This window comes from Equus quagga, unplaced genomic scaffold, assembly GCF_021613505.1.
Source record: "Equus quagga isolate Etosha38 unplaced genomic scaffold, UCLA_HA_Equagga_1.0 146_RagTag, whole genome shotgun sequence".
Classification (NCBI taxonomy): Eukaryota; Metazoa; Chordata; class Mammalia; order Perissodactyla; family Equidae; genus Equus; species Equus quagga.
Genome location: NW_025796728.1, coordinates 1,104,393 through 1,119,800, shown reverse-complemented (window position 1 = coordinate 1,119,800; position 15,408 = coordinate 1,104,393). Strand labels below are relative to the sequence as shown.

The window sequence follows — 15,408 nt, the reverse complement described above, 5'->3', positions numbered from 1 at the left end:
GGCATACTCTCAAAGGGTTCAGGAAAAGTGCAGTGCAAAATTCTCCACACTATACTGTATCTGCAACTTTTCTGTAAGTTTGAGATTTTTCAAAATAATATGTATATCTACATCTCGATCTGTGTGTAATGAATATCTAACGTTGGAATTACAATGTTTTCCAGACTTGCCAGGGCACAGGTGCCCAGAGGCTGCTTTCGGTGGACAAAACTTGGAGTGGCTGCCCCAGGAGCAGAGTCAGCGTGTACCTGCTGCACGTTGGTTCTCTGCTGAGATGTAGGAGCTGGGTATTCTCATCCCACTCATTTAGTGAAGAATGGACAGATGCCTGAATAACTAGAAAGAGGTAACTGATGGTACCTGTAGGGCTGATCATGCCAGACATTTGACTTATCCGACGATGGGCTCATCTGTCAGAACCCAAAAGTAGAAACACTGAGGGCTCCTTTGTCCTTTGCAGAAGTCCGTGGGATAACTGAGGTCCAGTTCTCTGTGTTTATCTGGAATGTGGATTGTTCAGGGGACTCCATGCTCATTTGAGGCTTGGCCCAAATGCTAATAATAACAACCACAGCCTGTCAGGCCCCTTCCTGTGGGCCAGAAACTGGGATAGGGGTTTTATGTGTTCTTTTTATAATTATCACAATGGTTGTTCTTGGTAGGTATTGTCCCCCATGTTATAGATGAGGGAACCGAGGTTCAAAGAGGTTTAGTAACTTGGTCATTGTTATGGGTCGAATTGTGTTCCCCCCAAATTCATATGTTGAAGGCCTGACCTCCAGTATCTCAGAATGGGACCAGATTTGGAGATAGAGTCTTTAAAGTGGTTATTAAGTTAAAGTGAGGCCATTGTGGTGCAGCCTAATCCAATCTGACAGATGACCTCATAAGAAGAAGAAATTTGGACACAGAGAGATACCAGGGGTGGGCACACATGGAGGAATGACCACGTGAGGACACAGCAAGAAGGCGGCCATCTGCAAGCCAAGGGGAGTGGCCTGGAAGAATCCAAGCCTGCCCACACCTCCATCTTGGACTTCCAGCTGCCAGAACCGTGAGAAAATAAATTTCTGTTGTTTAAGCCACGTAGGCTGTGGTACTTTGTTATGGCACCCCCTAGCAGACTAGGACATCTGGTAGAGGATAAGGCCGGGATTCAAAATCAAATCTGTGCAGCTCTTTTCACCGTCCTATACCACCTCCCTCCACACAGGGCCTCTGCTTGAAACCTCTTCCCACCTCCGCCAATGGGCTGCCCAGAATTCCCACCCCAAATCTCACAGACTTAGCAGATCCTTCCTCCGTGATCCTGAGCACTTACTACACTGAATATAATTAGTTACATACAACTAACTCACAATGTTCTGAACAAAGTGAGGGTAGGGCTTCTCTTATCTGTATTCCCAATATCTCCTGTGGAGCCAAGCACATGGTTATTATAACAGTCAGTATTTGTTGAGTACTTATGATGTACCAGCAGAGCCTTTACATACATTATCTCATTTAAAGCTTAAGACAACTCCATGAGGTAGGTATTACCATGATTCCCATTTTACATATCAGAAAACTGAGGTCCCAGGAGTTCACTGAATGACCCAGGACACGGAGCTAGTAGGTAGTGGAACCAGGATTCAAGCACAGATGGTCTAATTCCCAGAATGTGCTCTTCACTCCTTGCTCTGTTGCCGCAGTCTGCTATAAACGTTCACGGAGTGAATTCCCGGGTGGGGAGTTGCGCTGATCTGAAACACTCTCCCTCAATCCAAGTGCCCCCTTTCGGCTAAGCCCGAGAGCGAAGCTCACCTCCTGTGGAGAGTCTACTCACATCCAACCTCCGCCCTCCAGCCCACTCTGCCCTCCTGGGGCATGTAGTTTGTACTACACCCTGACGTATGACCCACTGTTGGGCACAGGGACATAGTTTATCAACATTTGTTGAACTGGATTCAATGTCCAGGGATGGAAGTAAAAAAGGATAAGTAACAAGGTGGCATATTGTCCTGGATACCATGACTATCTGTTTCTAGATTTTCCAGGAGGGTTCCAATTTCTAAAATCCCATCCTCTCATCAGATCACTGGCGAGAGTATGTGGCCGAGAATGGAGTCTGGTATTTGGTTTAGAAAGGTTCACCATTCTACTGAAAAGAGGCAGAATTGGAGACAAGACATGTTGTCTGTCACTCACCTACCTACCCACACGCTGTTGGGCGAGTCACCATTTCTCTGGATCTCAGTCTCTCTGTGGGTAAAATTTCAATGGCAATGCCTATTCCTACTGTAGAAATGAAGCAAAACGTGTGACTGAGTTTTGAATACTGAGGAAGAAGAAGGTCACCATTAGTGGGATTGCTTCCATTTTTACTGACCTGTTTGGCCAGTAAAAAATAAAATTAAAAATGTTTTATTTTTGAGAGTAAAAGAAGGTTTCCATGCAGAAAAATTGGACATAAAGACAGCAAACGTCCTGAGGCCTTTCTGGAGTGTTTTGAAAAAGACGTAATTAAACATTTTTATCTTCTAGGTTCTCCTCAACAACTTGGGTGTGTGTGTGTGTGTGTGTGTGTGTGTGTGTGTGTGTGTATTAGGGTTGGGGGTGGGAGGCTGGGCTGGGGTAGTCGGAGCAAAGTTTTCTCAAATTGCATGAGATGCTACCTGGTGGAGGAACCAGGCTTCTTACCTTGGCTGTATTGTGGATCCGTTCCCAGCTGTGTGAGGCCTCAGGGGACAGTCTGTTTGGGAGCTGAGCTTTTCTGACTCAGTAGAAGCTGAGGAAAATTTTCTCGCTCTTTCCTGTGTCCCGTCTTCCAGACATACGTGAAAACCCCTCGGCCGTGGAGTTCATCAGCTCACCCCCTGCCCCTTCTGGAAGGCTTTGCATTGAGCTGACCTGAAAACCTGAGAGCAGCCGCTGTGGAGCTTCCAGGGAGCGCCACCCCCCAGAGCAGCCACTCATTAGCGTCAGTGACAAATCTGTTCTGGTTGGGATGGGGCTGAGGCTCGCTGAACTTCCTTCTGCTCTCGCCAAAGCCAGGATCCTTTTGTTCACCTTTCGGGCTGCCAAGTCAGGCCTACCGCACCCCTGGATGTTGTTTTCCTGCAGGCAATGGGAAAATGAGCTTGGAGCCAGGGAAGGAAAATCAACAAGGAAATAAACACAAGGTCACTGCTCCTTCAGGTCATCACTAGGCCTGAGACATCATTATATTAGGACCAGTTCCTAAACAGGCAGGGGCTACTGCCTGGATGGGCCTTGGAATCCTGGGCATTTTTTTTATTTTTAAATATGCAAAGAAGCATGCACTGAAATCTATATCAGACAAATCAAGCCATCCTGACTCGTTCCAATGCCTTGCCAAAACTTTCAAAGATTTTCCATAGGCAGTGTCTCTCACGACCGAACATTAGCTAACGTTTGTAGACAAAAAGAATGAGCAAGTTTATGGCCAACACTAGTCAAGACTTCTAACTCTAAAGATACAGGATTGTTGTTAAATTAAGGATTTCTTCTACTTAGTCTTCAACATCACCATCAGCAGCTGCAGGATCCTTGCTAACAAGTATTGAGTGCTTACTGCCTGACAGGTCCTGTGCTCGTTACCTGACCTGCATTATTTCATTTATTCTCAGCATAATACTGTAATTATCATTCCCACTTTGCAGATGAAGAAAGTGGAAGTGTGCTTTTCCCACCAGTCAGCTTAAGCACGTCTGTGGATTGGCAGCTCTGCTGATGACCGAAGAGCTTGCCTAAACAAACTCTCCGCTCTGGGAATAGAATTCTAAACAGAAACACAGATCATCGACTCGTTAAGCCATCTCTCCCTGGAGTTGTGAGCCGGTGTTATCTTTATGTAACTTGTACGTGGGACACACATGGCCCCAGTGCCCTCTCTTCTCTATGATCCCAGGTGGTGCGTCTGGCTGCTGTCACCTGGCTCTTCACTGTGATTCTGATTTACCAATAAGGAAGTGCCCTGTGTGTGCTTTGGGTCATGGCCTGATTGCGAGTTTGTCCTTTTGACTTTAAGAGCCTGACAGTTACAAGCTTCTTTTAATCAATAAGCCATGGGATGAATGACACCAAGTTCCCAGCCTGGCAACTTCTCCTTGGTGAGAAGAAATCAGCACATGTGCTTTCAGTCCTCAGGTCATCCTGCAACTTGTTTTGGTTTTATTGGCCTCGTCTTTACTTACAATTGTTAATGTTTAGCTCTCCTGTGCCATGGCGGTTACCCAGGGCAGCTGGCCACCGGTCAAAGGAAAGTAAAACCGTTAATTAGGAGACAAGGAGATGCCTCCCAGCGGGGCCCAGTTTGTCCATTTTTGTAAATATAGGAGTTGCGACAACAGGGCTCTTGTTACCCTTGGATTTGGTTTGGTGGAGTTTTGGGATATTTTGCTCTGGGGCCACATAAGCCTTTAAACTTGAGGTTGGCCAGCTTTTTGTTCTCAACAGAGACTAAAGACCTATTTCCTGCAGTTATGGCAATAAAGTGGAAGATTGGAAAGGGGCTGGGTGTTTAGATATCATTTCATTTTTCTTTCCTAGTGGTTTACAATGAAACGCAGTGTCCATATATGTTTATAGACTCTGGTCTTGGAATCCTTTGATGAGGAAAGGCAGTTTACAACAGCCAAATGGGCCTTTTCAACCTTATCATGTGAAATGAAAAACCAAAATGTTGGAAAGGAGCTGATGTAATGGGGGTTTTCATATCCTCACTGTTCTGCCCCCAGGGAATAAAGATAGTGGATTTGGGGACTGCTGGAAACTTTAGGGTTTCCATTCAGAAAGGTAAGATGGATGGATTTTGTTTCTCCTTTCTCTCCTGTGAACATCCGGATCAGTACTGATTGAATGGGTTTCAAGAGTTGCGTCCATCCTGGGATTGACGATAAATAAGCGTGCCTCCACAAATTTTTTTTGCATGGTCATGTAACCAAGGCAGCTGGCTGTTTGAAACTGGAAACAGAGAGAAGTCACGGATGAAAAACAGGACGTATTAATTTAGCTTTACAAATGTGCCCTTTCCGAAGCCAGAATTACTCACTCCCTGGCAGCTCATGGTGGAGAGCCCTGGGTCTGTTCAAACTCCATGGCTTTAGAGTGTCCTTTCCATTCGGTGTGGGATGTTCCAGGTGAGTGACAGGCTCCAACTTGGCAGAAATGTCCAGAGGCAGCTAAAATCCTAATCATTATGGGAAAGCAAACATCTCTTCACCACGCAAGGAAAAATGGCCCAATTTTAGAGTGTCCCAGAAAAGTAACATGCCCAGTTACACGTAGAGAAAATATCCTCATGGTTGGTCCATTTTGAGGGAGGAATATTAAATCTGAGAAATGTAAAATTATAGAGGAGCTATTTCAGTATTCTGTGACAAAGAAATCAGAACCTGAGCTAGCTCTCTCTCAGGCCTATTTTTGCTCTTACAAGATGCTCAGGGTGAACATGGATGTATCATAATAGGAGGTGGAAAATGGATTCTTTGAACCATTGTGGACTGATTGCTCTCCTTTCCCCCATCTAAGTGCGGAACTGACAGTTTGCCCACCCGTGTCTACACGGCAGAGGCAGTGAGGAGTCTAAAGCACCACCCCAGGCTTTAAATACCATTTCTGTGCCAACAACTCTCATATTTGGATCTCTGGCTGAGACCTCTCTTCTGAGTGACCAACCGTGTTCTCAGTGTCTCACAGCATCTCAAACTTCACGCATCTCTTCTTACCCTTCCTCCTGTTTCCGTCTCAGCAAAAGGCCTTTTCATCCACCCAATTCTCTAGCTTGGGAGTCTGCCTTACTCAGCCTCTCCCTCCAGTCCCACATCCGGTCCATGAGTAGGTTCTGTCACTTCTACCTCCAAAATTTGGACCAACTGCAACCACTGCCTTCGATTTCCACTACCACAATCGCCGACCCCCATCGGCTCTCGCCCGGATTTCTGCAGTAGTCTTTTAGCTGGTCCCCCTGCTTCCTTCTGGCCCCCAGTCTCTCTACCAAATCCATACTCCACATTCCAGCCAGACTAGACTTTTTAAGAAGTGATTCAGATGATGCCGTTAGCCTAAAAGCCTCAAGGCTTTCCAGTGCACTAAGGAGGAAATACAAAACTCCTAACTTGGCCCACTAGGTTTGGCAATAATTTGATCAATTCTGGTCTGCTCACCTCTCCAATGTTACCTCGGTGACACTCCCTTCCTTCAGCACACTCCAGCCACACTAGCTTGCTGTCAGTTTCTTGAACATTCCAAGCTTTTCTCCTTCTCACAGCTTTGCTGTCCCTGGACTGGCTTGTGCTGACCTTCATCCCTCCCCCCACCCACCAAAAACACAAACTCACTCTCTCTCTTCCTGCTTAACTGGTTCTCATCTTTCAGGTCTCAGCTCAAATGTCATTTCCTAGAGACAGCCCTGCCCCATTTCCTTCGCAGTACGTGATATGATTTGTGAGCATATTATTCATTTGCCTATCCGCTATAACTTCCATAGCTGACCCTCCTCAACCCACCGCTCACCTGCAACTGGGTTTCTTTCCTTGAAAGCAGGAACTCTGTCTGTTTTGTTCACACTGACATGTCCAGGGCCTGGTAAATAATAGCTTCCAAGTTTTAAAAAAAAGTTGAATGAAGGAATGAGTAATTGAATGAGAAAATATTTTTCTCTCAATTCAGATCACTCAAGGAAGAGGTTCTTAAATAGCTCTTGAGAGGTACTTGTTCTTATTCGGTTGCAGATGCAATTTTCCCAGTAGATGTAGAGAATTAGCAGGTAACTGTGGTCTTAGAGAATCTCGCCAGCCCTCCCGTCCGAGGATCCACTTTCTATTGCTTCTGGGAGTGCCGTTCTGCAGCCCAGGGAAACAGGTTGGGGGAGAAGTAACGGATGGACTGGTGTGGACCCAGGACCAACATGTTTCTGGCTTTTCATATTAGATTTTTTTAATTCGTTCTCCATCAAGACAAAAGGGCAGAGTGGAAACTCCACTCTTATAAAATCTTTTGGGGGCCAGCTTTGGGAAACCAAACACTCTTTAGATTTACAACATCAGTTATGGCGGAAAATGTGTTCCAAATTCTAACAAACAACATACCGCAAAAACCCCCAAATCAAAAAAACTTTTAAAACAAAAACTGTTTCTAAGAGGGAGTTGCCTGTTTTGTGTTTTACATGAATTTTCAAATATATGGTGACTCATCACCAGCCCCACCCTCCGTGACCTCTCATCTTAATTTGCATCCTAGTGAGCATGCATTGGACGCATTGGGAACACCTATGAGATAATTTGTTCACACAGAAGTTGTATTTATTTGTGTTGAGGCAGAGCCAGGAAACATTTATTCTTCTGTCCGTATTTTCGAAGGAACCACCAATTCATTCCCTAGGAAGGAGCAATATGGAACCACACTTCCAGCCACCTCCCCAACTCCCGTTTTGCTCCTCTCTGTAGGAGGAGTAATGACCAACCTGATTGGTGAGACAGGGAGAGCATGTCCTTCCCTGGGCTCCCTCACTCGCCTGCTACATTGAAAAGCAAGGGCCACTTTCCCTTTGCCTCTTCACTTTTGTCTGGTCAGACTTGGATGAAGGCAGGGGGTGTCTGTGCAGCCTCTGGTCTCCCTGTTTTAGGCAGGTCATTTGAGGACGCCAGGCCAGCTGACACAGGTCTCTGCTTGCTTGCTTCCCTTTTCTTCCCTCTCAGTGGTTGGAAGAGTCAGACTCTTGTGGGTCTCATAGTTCAGGGCATGCGGCGTGAAGCTCTGCATCGTTGTCAGTCCAGATCCTCAGAATGCAAATGCCCTTTTGGCTCTGTATTTCTATCCTCAACTAGAAGGAGACACCCTCTTCCCTCCAACTTCAGTAACTTGTGTTATATCTTAATTTGTCTCTTTCATAAACAACTTTTCTATACCTACGTGTAACATGCATGTGACGGTAAATCTTGCGCTGGAATTAGAAAGTGTGTAAATCAGCTATTTGCTTTGTCTCCAAAACCAGTGTTAAAATGAAATCTTTCTATATCCCAGATTTTTCAACAAAACCTAGGCAAACTCCCTAAGGACTTTTATATTAAGCCGTTTTGCCCTTGAGTCAACTCAGTCAAATGCACACCCATGCATCCTGTGTTCAGAGCTAGGATTTCTGTTCTACACGTTTGTCATCCACATAATGCTTTTACAATGCTTTGCTCACAAATAAGTATTGTGTTATTGAAAGGAACAGGCCTAGAAGGGTGTAGCAAGGATGACCTGCTCCAACTCGCAGTGGGTCTTAGAGCTGGGCATGCGAATCAGATAGCCAGCTCTCAAACCTGCAGGCTATAAATCCCACATTACTTGGTAGTGGCTGCAGTTCCACTCCCTGGTTCCCAGGAAAACTCAGTTTGCAATCTCTGTGGAAATGCTGTCTTCTTCATATTTATATACCTTAGGTGCCCCAGATTACTGTCTTGAAGGGGATGTTTGGGCAGAGGCTGGACTAAAAGCTGTAAGGTAAGTAAAATAAGTTGTTACATCAAGAAAAATCAAATTTTATTTGTAATGTCTCTAATTTTTAATCAGAGTAAGAAGAACACATAGATTTGAACACTTCCACTAAGTCACAAATATTAGAAATTCTGAGCAGTCTGCTTATGATCCCCAGGCTTAGGAAGATCCTTGTTTCATGCCTTTTTTAAAAGTTGGGAATATTTCCCTTTTAGGTGAAACTACCTCTCGCAGTGCTCTGTGAAACACCACAAGTTGAAATATTGTACATTTTGGGAAAGTCATGGAGAGGAGGACCAAATTGTCATCTTTTAGGCAAAGACCATGTCTCCTCTAGGATTTCGTTTCCAGCCCTGAGGATACTGTCAACACTTGCTAAATAAATAAAAATAGCAATAGTAAATATCATGAATGGAAATAACACGTGAGGGGCACTCAGATGATGTACAATCCAGGAAGAAATCCCAAGATTCTATGACACTTACCTCTATTTTTAGGGGACAAAAGCCTTTAGATTCCTTATTTTGAAAAGGTCTGGTTAATTTCTCTGATTGATTCGGTCAGTTGATTTTTAAAACCACATTGCAATGAAAAAGTGATTGGAAAACATATAGGAGCATTTTGTTTTTAAATGCGGAGTTCTCTCAACTGGTACAGACAGCTGGACCCCATTTTGTGTTTGTTTTTTCAAACAGATTCTTCGTGTTCTAAACTAGATCCAGCTGTATGAACTAATTGCATTTCAGTGACTAGATTGGATGTTGTCTTTTTGGGAAAATCTCATCTAAAAGGAAAATGGATGCTTAAATCTCACTGTAGTTGCCTTATTCCTGTAGTCTCAACTCTACACTTGAAGGGAAGGCAGTCATCCGGGCACACCAAGCCTGTGCTGATGTTCTGGGGGCGTGTTGTACAGCCACTACAACTTCAACATCCAGAGCAATCATGCCAGATGGCCTCTAAAGACTCCCCATGGATTTGGAGCTCCTTCCCCACCCTAGTTGTTCACATACGTGTGCACAGGCAAATGCTTTGAAGTATCAAGAGAAATTATTTTTTGTTTAAAAAATTATAAAAGTAAAACATTCTTAGTGAAAAAACTCAAACAAGTATGAAGAAAAAAGGGCCTCAAGTAAAAAGTACAAGTCCACCTGCCCCATAGTGCACAACATCATCAACAACAACAATACATACACACACATACACACACACCGTCTTATTCCCAGACTCTAGGGATAATCATTATATATAGAGATATATATACTCTATCTGTATGTGTATACACACACAGAGGTCACAAGTTGTTTGCATCTTTTATTCATTACCTAATGTTGCATAACAAATCATGCTTAAGTTCAGCGGCTTAAAATAACTCTAGTCATTTACTCTCTCTCAGAGCTTCTGTGGATCAGGAATTAGGGAGTGGCTTGACTGAGTGGTTCTAGGTTCTAGGGGGCTTGGGGGCTCTCATAAGGCTGTAGTCAGATGTTGGCTTGGGCTCCAGTCGTTTGAAGATTCGACTGGGGCTGGAGGATTTGATCCCAAGGTGGCTCACTCCCATGGCTGACATTGGTGCCAGCTGTAGGCAGGAGGACTCAGTTTCCCTTCATGTGGGCCTCTCCACAGGCTGCTTGAATTTCCTCATGAAATGGCACCTGACCTGCCCCATGGGGAGAGGTCCAAGAGAGCAAGGTGGGAGGTGCAATGCGTGTTACGTTCTAGTCCCAGAAGTCAGGCACCATCCCACCCTCAGAAGTTCTAGTGGTCACACAGCTCAGCCCAAATTCAATATGGTAGAGGACTACACAAACACATGAATCCCAGGATGTGAAGATGACTGGGGGGCATTTTGGAGGATGGCTATGAGACAGCAACTCCCATTAAGAGATGGAGTCTATGTCCCTGCTCCTTGATTCTGGTCTAGCCTTGCAACTTGCTTTGACCAAGAGAAATTAGGAGAAATGACACTGTGGGGACCCTGAGCCAAGGCCGCAAGTTTTGCTTTTTCTGCTCTCGCCTTCTTGGAATACTGCTGCTGTGTAGACAGCCTGGACTAGCCTCCTTGAGGATGAGCAAACAGGTAGAGAGAGAGGCCAGGTGGAGAGACCTGTCCCAGTGACCCCTGCCTAGGGCCTCAGATACATGAGTGAGTCCAGCCAACAACATGTACGGCAAAAACAAGCCGTCCTAGCTGAGCCCAACCCAAATTGCCAAACCATAGACTCATGAATAGATAAATGATTGCTGTTTTCAGGCAATAAGATTTTGGGATATGCAGCAATAGACAACTGATACAAATGATAAACAATGGTCTCTATTTTGTTGTTTTTAAACTCAACAATGCATTGTCATCATCCTTTCATTTCACTATGTACAGATCTTCCTCATGTTTTAAAAGGTCTTCCAATATGGAAATTTCATAACGTGAAAATGCCATTAACTATTTAACATATTTACTATCAATGGACATTTAGGTTGTTAACAAAATCTTTACTAATGCAATCAATGCTTTATGAAAATTATTGCTTACATTCATAGAAGTGGAATTGCTGGATCAACAGAATTATGCATGTAAATATTTGGTGTGTCAAATTGTACTTCAGAATGGTTGTGCCAATTTCCATCCCACTAACAGTGTATCAAATTTGAAAGGAAAATCCTAATGGCTAGTTTATGCACTCCTCCTGAATTTGCCTTAGTTCAAAGGCAGGGGATGGGGAAACAGAGCTGAGATGAGGTATAAAACTGTGTGGACCTAGTACTTTCTCTTGAGCTATAGTGAAAACAGACCAAGGGAGGCAGTGTGAAAATACCAAGGGCGAGTATGTGAGAGGAGTAGACGGAATCTTGGGGGAGGTTCCTCCCACAGGACCCAAAGACACTTTTTCTGCCTCTGAGAGGTGTTTTGGAAAAAAGTTTAGTAGACAAGGCTGCCAACTAAAAGCTTTTTTTTTAAAAAAAAATATTACAATAAAAAGCATTAAATCTAAAGTATTAAAGATAACAATAGTGGTTAGGGTCCTCTAAAAATTTAATATTAAGGCAGCTTAAAACGAACTTGTCAAATTTTTAGCCAGAGCATTTGGATGAGCCCAGGCCCCAGGAGAGCCTCTGTGATTCTAGGTGTGCAAATAATAATGATGCCTACCATGCAGCATGTGGCAGATGCTATTAAAAGGGCTTTACATATATTGTGACATTTAACTCTCACAGCAAAGAAACTAAGGCACTGGGTAACTAAGTAACTTGCTCAAGTTTGCCCTGGTAATAAGTAGAGAAGCCAGCATTCTAATCAGTTTGATCTCAGAGGCTCTGATCACATCGACTTCTGTGTGGTAGACCTGTTGGCTGCCTGCTCCCACCACTGTTCCTTCCTGGGAGAAGCTGGAGATGCATTCCCTTCCCAGCCTCCTTTGCAGCTAGAATATGTGACCCACTATTGGCCAATGGGACCTTAGGAGAAGTCAGCTGGGGGATTTCTGGAGAGCACTTTCCCTCCTAATAGAAGAAGATGCCTGGAAATAAACCTCTCTGTCTCTCTCTCTCTTTCAGATATTATGAAGTCCAAATGTGTTGTCTGGAATGTGGCAGCCTTTTTGCACCTATGCTGCCAATGTGGAAGACGGCAGAGTGGAGGGATGAAAAGGGCCTCCATCCTTAATGATGCTGCTGATCTGCTGATCCAACCCCAGCCTTGCCAGCCTACATCTGAATTCTTGTTTTCTGAGATTACTAACTTCCTTTTTTTGCGTAAAACCACCTTTAATGGAGGTATCCTGTTACTTGTAGCCAAAAGAAACCTCACTAAAACATTACTGTGTGATGCTGTCTCCTAGAAATTTTAATTGATTGTAACCTGGATATTTTGAAATTGTATTTTAAACAGAACTAAGAAGTCTTAATAGAATCCAGAGCACAAAGTCCATAGATAATCATCAGACTCCCGCTTGATTCTACTCTTTTAGCTACAAACACAGGAAAGGTTATTAATGACAAGTTTCATCATTTTAAAATGACTCATTAAAAGAAAAATACAAAGGGAAAAGCTAAGTCATTTTTTAAGTGATAGGAATCCTGGTTTTAAAAAGTGCTCTCCAACTGAACTGGCCGTGCAAAGGCCTAGTACTAATTGTTGACATAAGGGAGAATCAGAAATATGAATTGGAAGTGCCCCCAACTACAGACCAGGAAACTTACATTCTGCCCTGTCCTTTTACTTGTTTTCAAAATTTTGTATAATTATTCATGAAGAAATGATCTTCTATACTTTGAAAGTTTAAAGATTCAAAATGGCTCCAATTTCTGTCTATCTCCACTGGAGCAGGGTCCTCATTCTGTGACATTCCAAGAAAGGATATAGTTTAGGGGAATGACATCTTGACAGCAGTTTTGGTGGAGACAAAAAAGGTTTTGCTTCATATTATCATGCCCTAAATAGTAACCTCACTGAGGGTAAATTAGTATGGGCAAATTTCACACCTTCAGGTGAGCTGCCAATGCCTGTCAAGGGGGTTGTTTCGGGGGAGGGTTTAGAATGGACAGTGGTGGAGGGAGAGGATGAGTACCTGTTGCTAAGCTGAGACTCATTGCAGCCACGTGGGCTGTAGTTTGTCTTGCGAACTCTCCTCTTCTTATTCCCCTCAGGAAGAAAGGCCAGTGGGAAATGTGGAAAAGCTGTTCCCTGAGCCAGCATGAAGTGGAGCTCTGTGGTGTAAGGGGTGGACTGTGGTGGCCATGGAGGTACATGGTATGGGTTGCATTGTGTCCCTCCCAAAATTCGTATATTGAAGTCCTAATCCTTGGTACCTCAGAATACGACCATATTTGGAGATGGGATTTTTGCAGAAGTAAAATGAGGTCATTATCCAATATAGGCCCTACTCCAATAAGACAAGTGTCCTTAATAAAAGGGGAAATGTGGGCACAGACACGTACAGAAGGAAGATGCTGTGAGGACACAGGGAGAAGACGGCCATTATAAGCCAAGGAGGAAACCAACACTGCTAACACCTTGAGCTTGGACTTCTAGCCTCTAGAACTGGGAGAAAATAAATTTCTGCTGTGTAAGCCAGCCAGGTGTGGCATTTGTTATAGCAGCCCTAGTAGACTAATATAATGTACCACTCAGCTCTCCCTCAAGAGAACCTGCCATGGGGAGCATCATTGACTGACAGCTTCCTGCTGGCCCACCATGGCACCTGCTACAGCATTTGCATCGAGGCCACGCTTCCCCAGGCTGCTCCCTGCTGATAACTGAGCACAGTGGGAGGACTAGAGCTGGGCCATTTCTGCTCTGTGTGGGCTCCTTGAATGGGCTGCCTTTGTCCAAGACTCCCCGTCGGCCTGGCAGAGACTTTCTCAAAGCTGCAGTGCAGGCTGAAGCTCTTCCTCCCCAATCCTCCTTCCATGTAGCTCTTCTTTCACAGGTTTTACACTTAATTGTGCTATCTTAGGCTCTTTCCACTTTCTTCAGCAACCTCACCCTTTATTCTTCACAGGCTATATATATATATATGGTGTATATATAAGCATATATATATATACACACAGACATGTTTTGTGTATATATATAATATGTACATCTGTCATATATCATAATAGGTATAATATACATTATAATATACCTTTTATTATATACATGATATATATCATATAGATATATTCTAACTATCTACCTATTCTCCACCATCAAAGTCTTCTTACTGGTAAATAAGTTTAAAAGTTTCGAAGCTAGTGTGTATGGATCATTATAATTCATCAAAAGCCAAATGCAAGTGGAAGTTGACACACAGATGAGAAAACATTTTCAGAGTATCATATCATGTAATGACTCCATGGATTTCCTTTAAGTAAGAAAAGAAAAGAAAATTGACAACTTGACCAGAGGAATGATAAAACTTACTGACATATTGCTAGAAGTCAGTGGTAAGTACTCGTAGGCAACAGAAGGGGCCAGCTAAAATTTACAGGGTAGAACATTTCAATTTCTGTTTGACTATATTGATAAAGAACCAACTCAGCATCTCAGTGAATCTGACCCCTAAGTAAGACAAAGAGTTAGTCCTTGAATGCAAGGACGGTCACCAGGCAAAGCAAAGAACTCAACTCCCCACCCCTCCAGGGTTGAGGGTGGAGGAGGGGCAAGTTCCCAGTGAGAACACTTGTGCTAATTTTGGAATTGAAGAGCCCAGCACATGAAGCCAACCAAAGTCACGCCAACATTGTGCGTAAACAATGCCATGCCAGCTGCTTTGAATGGGGTCAAACATATGGCAGGTGAAAGATTTCCTCCCGAACATTTGTTTATTATTTACCATCTTTGTTCTTAGAGATGAAAAAGGAGATTGGCTAGGATTTTGGATCCATGTGTTTCTTTGCTTGCTTATTTGTCTCATCATTAGTTTTCTCACATTAAAAATTAAAGCACCCTCACTGAAGAAAAAAATGTCAACAACCTGGAAGTGGATAAAAGAACAGTGAAAGTCCCTCTGCCTCTCCTCTCGCCTCTTCATTCTCTTTCTGCTCTGTGGTCCTCCTGTCCCGCGTGTGGAGGGATAGCCCCACTCTTAGTCTCATTGTTAGTCACTTGGTGTGTATCCTTCTAAACTGTTTTCTGCATGCATGAAAAGAAAATGGACTTTTTAAAAGAAAAATTTTATTGCCACGTGTTCTTGAGGTGATCAATACTTTTTGTTACCATTTTTGAACATCTCAGAAAGATGACAGGCAAGAGACGGCCCTGTGCTCAAGACTCCCAATTTGTGTCTATGTATTCTCCTGAGACTTCCATACCTAACTAAATTAAATTTACATAGCCACACACGTGGCTGGGGGCTACCGTATGAGACAGCACAGGTCTAGAGAAAGTAATCTTCCTCCAAAGAAGACTCAGTTCTCCAAAATGGAAGGAATTTGACCCACGTC

General features: G+C 43.7%; 1 protein-coding gene across 2 annotated transcripts in view; it reads right to left on the bottom strand.

Annotated features, from left to right (window-relative positions):
• LOC124232932 (E3 ubiquitin-protein ligase LNX) overlaps positions 1-2,955 on the bottom strand; it is a 175,850-nt gene extending 172,895 nt beyond the window's left edge. For both annotated transcript variants that reach the window (XM_046649859.1, XM_046649860.1), the window contains exon 1: positions 2,680-2,955. The gene's annotated coding sequence lies outside the window, so the exon portion shown is untranslated. The remainder of the gene's footprint in view (positions 1-2,679) is intronic.
• Between the last annotated feature and the right edge of the window lie 12,453 nt (positions 2,956-15,408).